Below are 9439 nucleotides of genomic sequence, written 5' to 3' on the forward strand. Positions count from 1 at the left end.
ATGCATTTAACACATTGCATAATCAATTCATCATAAGCATGCATCTAATACACAATGATATCAACATGTTATAAGCATGTATCTTAAAATCAATAAAACCATCTCAAGCAATGAAGATAGCAATTGAAGACAAGTTAAAAGGACATGTAAACAAGACAATTTTCAGCTTTTGCATATCTTATGCACATAACAAATTATGTTCCACCCTTTACGGGGGTTCGGGGGCAACGCCCCCGACGGGGTCGAGCTGCCGTCAATATGTATATCATATCAGAAACCCTTGCCATCAATATGTATATCAACATAATGCTGTTCATTTAATATCATATCAAAAACAATTGCTGTTCTTTGTTGTTCGTTTTAGATCATATCAGAAACGATTGCTGCTAGCAAACTGTTTGAACACATACTGATTATATCAAACAATAAACAAGAACTAATCGCATCAACATTGCTATTCTTTTTGATTATATCTGGATGCTTCTATTCAATCAGATCATTATCTCGTACTGATCATATCAGAATAGATAATGAACTGTTCGAACAGATGATATCAAAAACAGATCCAAAACTGGTCTCAGTTTGATCATATCAAACCGATTCTTTTGAACATGCTGTTCTATAACATGACCCCATAATCTGAATCGGTTTTAATCTTATTTCAAATCGATTACAGATGCTTTTTAACCCTTGCAAATAAACAGATTCGTAGCATGATGGAAAACAGCAAAATAATGGCAGATTTTTACCGTTTCTTTATATCAGTTTCATATCATATTAAAATCGATCACTAAACTTAATAATCTACCATCTAAGCATGCTGTTTCATACATCAACAGACCATCTATAAATGACGGAATCGATGATAAATATTGATTTGTTACTACTGTTCTTGATTCATCAAAACATGGCAGATTTAAAACAAAACAGATTCGTTTTTGCCATAATCAAAGATCAAATCAAATATACAGACTAACAAAATCATCAAAGGTTTGAGATAACCTGACTCTGATACCATTGTTAGGAACCGGGCAACCGTGAAGATATGATTCTGCCTTGATTGATCTGTAGAGCCGCAAACACGAACTCCTCCAAGTCGGTCCACACGATCGGCCGTTTCCACGAACGTCTTGAGTAATGCTAGTAACCCTAGGCGCCTCCAATGAGAGATCCAAATTTCTCTTCGTTTTTCCAGCTTCTTAAGTGGCCTATTTATAGAGTAAAAACCCTAATTATGCCTTTGGAAAAACCCTAAACGATTTAGGTCTGGCCCATAATCATATTGGGCCGTATCTCTCTTTTAATTTGTGGAACGGACTCGACCCAAGTGTGTGACCCCTTAGGTCCACCATTGGGCTAGATGTAGGGCCAATTCTATTGGGCTATATGAAGGCCCAACTCCTTAGAATAATTAAACTCTTTTAATTAAACTTATGGGCTTCATAATTAACTCATCTCATGGGCTTCTTAATTAAACTCTCTAATTAATAGTTTTAAAATTAATCAAATTAATTCAAAAACCCTACATATCATGGTTAACGTCTAGCAACATGCCATAAATACCTAGCTAACGATGGAAAAACACGGACCTTTTCAATTGCAATTACCGTACAGTAAAATCCTTTCATCAATCTATGTCCCGATTGAATTTAGGGTATGATTTTATGACGAAACCCTAGTCATTCAATAACTATGTATCCATTCCAGATTTATGACTTGATAGGTGAAATCAAAACACCTTTTGATTTCCACCTCACCTTGGCCAAGGATTTCCTCAGTCATGAAATCATCGGAATACACAAGACATCTTCTAATCTTATCGATAAGTGATGAATTCTATTTTGACATCCACAAGCCTTCATATGTGATAAGGTTACGCCTAGTAATAATTTGTTAATGACTCCATTAGAATCCAAAAAGAACCAAAGCGTAACCAGTCAAATATAAGACCACCATGATGTCTCAAGTCTAAGGACCAACCTGCACTATTGCAACATAGAAATTTCAATTCGACAATAAACAATTACCATTAGGAATTCTGTAGCGGGTCAGTTCAGTGTACTTATTCTTATAATAAGCACCCACATATATGCACTAGTGTCCATACACCAATGTCTATGAAACAAGACATTCTCCTAATTGAGCATGCATCATATATGCTAGTCTATCCGAGTTATTAGTGTCCAATCCTAATAACTCTATAACTAGGAACATTTAAGATCAAGGCTTATAAGGAATATGTTTCATGATCGTCATCTCTATGCACGACCATATTCCATGAGCCTATTTGATCTATGGACTTTGTCAAGAGTGGAAATAATAAAGTCAACCATCAATGACAAATAAAACATAATGCCTTACAATAATAATTGATTGAAGATAAAGAGTCACAATGGAAAAATATGATCAATTACATGTAAATATAATTGGCTTACGCAAAACCAGAGCCCTCCTAGGGTTCCATTAACTTCACAGAAGTCCCATACGATGATTCAGTTTTTCATCCCAAATCATAGCTATATTTTAGCTGAACCAAAAACAGTCTCGATTCTGATTTCTTTTAATACCATAAATCCTATCTCGGGATGCTCGACAGTACCATATCAATTTCCTTAGACGTCTATGCTTTGGGCATTCCCTGTAGTCGATTCGGTACTGATAACTGTAAGAAATTAAACTTAAGCCCCTAATCTTTTGATAATTTCACTTATGGCCTAAGTTAAAATTACTCTTGAGCCCTTTAGAAATTTTGGGATATTACATTCTCTCATCCTTACAAAAATTTCGTCCTTGAAATTTGTCATATATTCTAAATCTCAAAATTTCATCCTCGATATCAGCACCTAACTGATCAAATAACTAGGGAAGAACATACCTCATTTCCTTATTTCAAATAATCTTGTCGCAGCTCTTCACAGGCGATCACATATATCCAAGGAAAACTATACCTTTTATAATCATCTCCTAATCACAAGACCTCTGGCATGTATATCCTATCCAAAACTTGAGAATGCCATCGTGCATCAAAATCAAAACCCTTAGGCTGACCACGTTCATCAATCTATACACTTGTCAACCACGCATGCCTTTCGAATTTCTTTTGCAAAGCCCATAACCACATATCTCGGTGCTTGGGCCATGAGTCTCTACTCGAGCTCCCATCTAAGCCGGTACACACATCATCATAATGAGCACGCGGCTCTCATATCATTAGTTTTCAATTTTCTTTCACTTATACATATCACTTTTCTATTGCCAATTTCCCACGACATCTTTTATCATGCTTTGATATTTTTCTAATCTTAACACAAAAGTCTTTGATGTTAATACATCTTCACTTCTATCGAATTGATCCCCAAAGAAAATATTTTTTGACATCAAACTATTTCATGAGCATCACATGCATCCTCACATATCTTGTCACATAGGCAAAGCTTTCGCTTATACTATCATTACCAACACTAGGTAGTTTTCCTTGGACTTTTTCCCTTTGACCATTGTAGCCCTTTGGCATACTACACATGATGGATCATTTTTAGCACATCGCTCTGGTTTCTTAGATGATTGGATTCTAACTTTAACATAACATCCATGGTGCTACACAAACTTCGACACCTAACCATCTCTTGCAGTATACTGTGTTGCTCCGACTATTTGGGTCTTGCACCCCTGCTGCAAGCCAGCTTACAGTCCTTCCATTGTGGCTGCTCTGATCATCGTTTGTCCTGAGCTAACCACCAGTCTTCTACCTTGGTCCTTAGCCTTAGGTTTGTTATTATAGGTTATGCACCTATGGTGCTATCATTATGCTAGAGCTCCTCGTCCCATCTCTCAGAGTTGCAATGGTTCCCTCTTCTATCACTTCTTTTTCATGATAAGAATTTATATATATGACTTTCTTGGTTGACAAACCAACCCACAATCCAATTTTCATATCTAACTAATCTCATTAACCTATATTTTCTCAATTTGCCACAATTCATTAAATCCAAGTTTATCACATTTTTCGAAGTGATCCTTAAAAATAACATTTTATGTTATCAACTTAATTCTTACATCCTTTGATCCTCAAGTCAACACTCTATATCACTCTCAAATCTTGTAGGTAATATCACATGCTTAGTTCTCAAGAGACACTTGATCCTTAAGGCATCATCTCATGCTAATCGACTATAGTCATACTTTACCATGTCGAAATGATTTGATTTCTTTCGTCGTATTTGACCATACTTCACAAGATCTATTATCTTGATCTTAATTGACAAATCCATACATCATGGATTAACTATACATGTGACCATCGGCTCTTTTGACTTTTAGTCAATCGTAGCATAGGTTCACTTGCTAACTCGCAAGCTCTAGACTTGCTCCTTGACTCTAAGTGTCTAATCATCTTGGCAATAGTGCTATTAACTTTATTAGTACTATTCTAGCCTCTTAGTCCACACAATCTGTGACATCATTATCATCCAATCAAAATCTCGTGACCTTAGATGTCTATTTAACCTCAAGCATCACAATGAAGATCCATTCATCCCTCATCTAGCGCCACGTATGACCTTAATATTATAGTAAGGGTCTACTTTACTCCTCGATCATCATTACATGAACGGTTGCTTAGCTCATCATTGCTATGGCTAATACATAACCAGTTTTCTTCTTTTCCAACCCTAATTTAGTAGCTAGATCATTCTGACCCTCATCCATGTCTTGCCAATCATCCTCGACTCATAATTCTAACAGTCGTTCTGAATAATTGATAGTTGTTCTGTCATAACCTTGAACCAACAATTCCTAAGTTTTCTTTCGTCGATCCCCACGCATCTCCCTATCCAAGAAGGACACCATTATATCATCAATAAACAAAATCACTAATGTGATTTTAACACAACTGGTGCATTGGTCAAACCATAAGGCAACATCAAATCACGACTTAAATGTCGTTCTAGAAATGTTGTTGTTTTACTTTTATATACTTAGTTTTGATGATGAAAGACAATATTTTATTTAATCTCTAAGTCATGAATCAAGGTTATGGTTTTCAACGTAAATCAATTTCAATATCAAGTATTACTTTGTGAGAATGAAAACCAAATGAATTTCAAGTATCGAGATTTCAAGGTCATATTTTTTTAAGTCTAGAAGGTTAACACCTTATAAGGAGACATATATGAAAATGTTTTCTTTTTAGAAAACTAACTCTCAGTAATTTAATAGCTAACATTCATTAGTGATAAAATGATTTTTAACAAATTTTTTAAGAAATAGAAAGTGTATATCTTGGAGGTGGTAAAATTGCAAAATCCTAAGTTTGTATTAAAACCCAAATTCTACTTTCTTATTCTTATGGATTTTGATTTTTTAGATATTTTTATTGAATCCAAATGGGGAGTACTTTCTTATTTACATTTATGTATTAAAGTAAATGGAAGGTAAAATATAAATTAAACAAAACAAGGACATTTACTTAAATTAAGGAAATGTAAATATCTTGTGATATTTTGTATTAATCAATTGTGCTTCTTCATGTTATCAGTTGAGTTTTCTATCTTTCATAATGGATAGTCGACTATATGGTTCTATGCTGTCGACTATGCCTATCAATAGTCGACTATGTGATTGAGAATAGTCGACTATGCCCTAGGATAGTCGACTATGCTTGAATGATCTGTCGACTATGTGTGGCTTCTGTCGACTATTTTCTATTCTGTCGACTATCATATAAGAATAGTCGACTATACTATTTATTCTGTCGACTATGTTTGCACATGATATTCAAACTTTTCTTCATATTTTTGTATCTGTCGACTATGAATGTGACAGTCGGCTATCAGTAGATTTTGTTGAACAATAATCGATTATGCTTTCTTGTCTGTTGACTATGCCTTTGTTTTACTTGGAAATATAGTGGACTATGCTTTCTTGTCTGTCGACTATGCTTAGTTTTATTTATGAATCTGTCGATTATGCATTTTCTTTTGTCAACTATCTCTTTTCGCAGAAAGCTCCCAATGGCTAGTTTTTCAAATCCCAACAGTAACAAGCAGCTAGTTTCGGGCAAAGCTTTTGGGATGCCTATTTATACAAGTCATGGATGAACTTGAGGAGGCTAATGGACAGAAACGAGATGATCTAAATATTACAAATCATTTTATTCGAGCTTACAGTGTTCTCTGTGCTTTCATTGTTATATTTTTCTCTCCAAGGCTTTGTTCTATTATTGTTAATATATTCTTAAGCCTAGTTTTCATTGCGAGAGAACTTGTAACTAAGAGTGTTAACTTTTACCATATCTCTTTCATTTTTATCGTTGTTATTTTCCTAGCTTGTCTAGCTAGAGGGCCCATTTGAGTGGGAGGTTGTAATCCTTAGTCTCGGACTAGAGGATCTACTTGGTTTAAGTAGGGGGTTTTAGTGGATGGTTTGAAAAATCCTTAGTGAGGAGCTAAGGTAGTGGATTAGGCTTGGATTAAGCCAAACCACTATAAATTCTTGAGTTTTCTTGTGCTTGTGCTCTTTGATCTATTTATCTTTCCAAACATTTCATTATTCCTCACTTGGTTTACATATTTATCTTTGTAAGCTTATATCTGTCATTTTATATGCTTCACATTTTAAATCCTAAAACCTCAGTTTGTATCAAAAAGAATTTCAAAGTTCTATCAAGTTTTTTAAATAACCAATTCACCCCCTCTTGGTGTGTGCCATAGCACCTCTCAGTTTAACAAATGTCTCATTTCCTTACTCTCGATTGTGCATCAATCTTAGAAAATATCCCATCTCTTGTAGTTGGTTAATAATTCATCAATTCGAGGTAAGAGATACTGATTCTCAATTATCATCTCTTTTAAACCCTGATAATTTAATACCTTTAGTCAAGCCACACGTAACTAAGCATCCAATAATCTCAAGCTATCAATGGCAAATTCCTTCTCGTTATTAAGAAATACTCCTAATAATTTTTGGAGAATACATCCTATCATTTCCAAATTTTCTTACGACTTTTCACTAATTGCTTGTGTCTGTAACACATCTCCACAGGCTCCTTATAATCATCACTCGCTGACATCACTTTAATGATTGTCTAGCTATACATCTCATAATTTGCCCACCAAGGTTAACTTGACTAACTGTCTAGCCTTACAAGAGTCCCATTCTCCAACAATCAAAAATCTTGGATCTCTAATAGATTTTGATCTATTAAAAACGCAATTTTCCTATTGGGACCTGTCATTCTGGCATATCTACCATCACCTATTTCTCTTAAACACGTCAAAGATTTGCATGACCATCAAGATAACAATCCATAACCATACCACCAGCTGGAGCAGGTAAGTACTTATATCACCTATAATACTCAAATCCTTGCTAGATCATGACTTCCATAGCTTAAGAGATTCAATCTCTATTTCCTTAACGATATTACCCAAAGACCCTTTGGATCTCTTCTTGAAAAACTTTTAAGTCTCATCACGAATGCTTATATTCTCTATGGCCCTTAAAATCAATCCTTAAGGAAATTACTCAGTAATCCCAAATCAATTTATCTTCGAACATCTCAATTTAGATCACGTTACCTGGTTCCAACCATTTTATGTGAACAACCGAATCTCAGAACCTCCAAGGATTCTTTACATAAGTATACCTTGAATCTCACTAATGATTCAGGTCCCCATGTAGATGCACAAGGCATAACACCGAACCGTAGTCACAGACTTCCAAATCCTCAAGCTCAATTGGCACACTGAACCGTAGTCATAAGCTCTGTTGACTAGGTCTCTCATCATTACTTTTATGGTCGATATAGCCTAACAAGTAACTCTTGTGTTTTAGGTACACAAACTCTATCTTAAACTAAGATTACCATCTCACCACTCATAGACAAAACTTTAGATTAGCCATGCTCTATCACCCAAAGTCTCACTTATTGAGGTTACACTGCCCCTCGTATTTCGTTCTTTAGATCTAGTTGACTATCAGCCTACGACCATTAAATTGGTCCTTACTAGGCACTACACTCACTAACAGTCAGCACACAAGCATCACTCTAATCTTGGTCACATAGTAGGCTTACTCTTACTCCAAGCGTTAAGCCCCACATGGCACTCCCCGAGTGAAACTACATGGTCTTGTCGTAGTCCTTCAAGAACTGTCATTCACTGTCGCTGCCACATGTATAACTCCTTCTGCAAGAACCATATCTTAGGCTCCTCGTTACCAGTGATCACATCACCGAACAGGTAGTGCCTATACGGCTCATGAGCATGCATCAAATCTACCATGTCCATTTTTCACGTTGGATAGCTCCTTCTAGGCAACCCAACTTTATCCTCAAGGCATATGTTAACAACGACCCATCTCATGATTGCACTAGCATGCCACACTAGATACCAAGGTTAATCTACCCCTTGAGCCTCACAATGCTCGTCTCAACTCACAAGATGATCACGAACCCATATGCAGTTCTTTAAATAGGACACACAGTCACATTCAAGACATTACTTGCTTCTTTCTCCTTAGATCTTGTCTCCACAATACGATCCATCTTATTTTGGGTTGATTCCCTAGGCTTCCAGCCTTGTTCAATAAGCTAGAGGCACACCTTGCACCCTAGTCCATTGGAAGTTGGACCCATCATCTTAGCCAATGCTATTTTCCTATTCTTAAAATAGAAATATCTAAGTATGTCATCATATATTTTTGCCTTAACCCAAACCCTAGGGTTCTCAACCTACACATTTCATTTTCAGAATCACAAATTTATCCTTACATTCGAATCTCGATGATTCATATCATCCATTCCTAAACCTAATCTTGACAGTTAGGTTATGTCACATCAGACTAACCGTCCATGACTCGATCATTTTGATAACTACCAGTTACACCTTCATTCAACGTAAGGATTTCGACTAGTGATTGATAAAAAAAAAATGCAACATTTGTTATGTTTTTATTACCTCCTAACCCATTTGATCGACTTAAAATCTCCAAAATTGCTTGTTGCAGCCCAAAAGAAGGAAAAGAGATGAAAGAATGACTCATACTCTCTAAAAGCATGATTGAAAGAGGAATAAAAAGTTAAGAAATAAAAGTGTCCTAATGAAAGCCAAAGCCATTCGAATAAGTCTTCAAAGGTATTCAAATATGGAGCAAAACAGAAGAGAGCTCCTCAAACATTCGAATAAATCATTCAGACATTCGAATATGCAAGATATCGGGTATGTATTCAGATGAGCTTGGCCTAATTCGAATAAGAAGTAACAAAAATCAAGATCTCCAGATTGTGCATATTCGAATGAAATCCAAGTCATTCGAATGAGCCGAGCATAAGAAGAAATTCGGATGAGCACATCGTTTGGAAGCAGTGAAGACATATTCGAATGAAATCCAAGTCATTCGAATGAGCCGAGAATAAGAAGAGATTCGGATGAGCACATCG

This window comes from Diospyros lotus, chromosome 4 (genome assembly GCF_014633365.1).
Source record: "Diospyros lotus cultivar Yz01 chromosome 4, ASM1463336v1, whole genome shotgun sequence".
Taxonomy (NCBI): Eukaryota; Viridiplantae; Streptophyta; class Magnoliopsida; order Ericales; family Ebenaceae; genus Diospyros; species Diospyros lotus.